The 501-nt window shown below is 31.9% G+C and overlaps 1 long non-coding RNA gene across 1 annotated transcript; it reads right to left on the bottom strand.

Annotated features, from left to right (window-relative positions):
• Positions 1 to 2: 2 nt before the first annotated feature.
• On the bottom strand, positions 3 to 501 carry LOC113473602. The gene is made up of 2 exons (XR_003395536.1): positions 382 to 501; positions 3 to 53 (listed from the first exon to the last, which is right to left on the bottom strand). It is a non-coding gene; the product is annotated as an uncharacterized LOC113473602 (long non-coding RNA).

Below are 501 nucleotides of genomic sequence, written 5' to 3'. Positions count from 1 at the left end.
GTGTCCATTTTTTGTGTTTGATAATTTTACTTCTAGTGAGAAAATCAGCACACCTAGAAAACAGAAGTTAACAAATTATTATTTCAGGAACATTTTTCATGCAAGAAATTCACAAATTTGAACTAAAAATGTTTGGCATGCATTTTTGTCACAAATACCATTCATGAATTTACCAAAATCTTGAAGTTAAACCACCAACCTTCAGATCCAAAATCTACCCCCCTACTGAAGCTGAACAGATGAACTACTAAAGTTGGTCACTTTAAAGCTTTAAAATTCCATACAAAGAATATTGCAATAGCACAGCTATTCTGAAATATTTTTCCCTACTTACCTATACATATTTCAAATGGCAAAAATAATAATGTGTTTATAACTCACTCTTTTACACCATACACCAGGACAAAATCTGTGAAGATCACTGAGAGACGTTGAAATAGCAATGTTGCTGAAGACTTATAATTCAAGTTTTTGACATCGAGCATTTGAGGATCAAAGTAG

The sequence above is a fragment of the Diaphorina citri genome, unplaced genomic scaffold, assembly GCF_000475195.1.
Source record: "Diaphorina citri unplaced genomic scaffold, Diaci psyllid genome assembly version 1.1 scaffold47988, whole genome shotgun sequence".
In the NCBI taxonomy this organism is placed as follows: domain Eukaryota; kingdom Metazoa; phylum Arthropoda; class Insecta; order Hemiptera; family Psyllidae; genus Diaphorina; species Diaphorina citri.
This window is presented reverse-complemented; position numbering and strand designations above follow the sequence as displayed.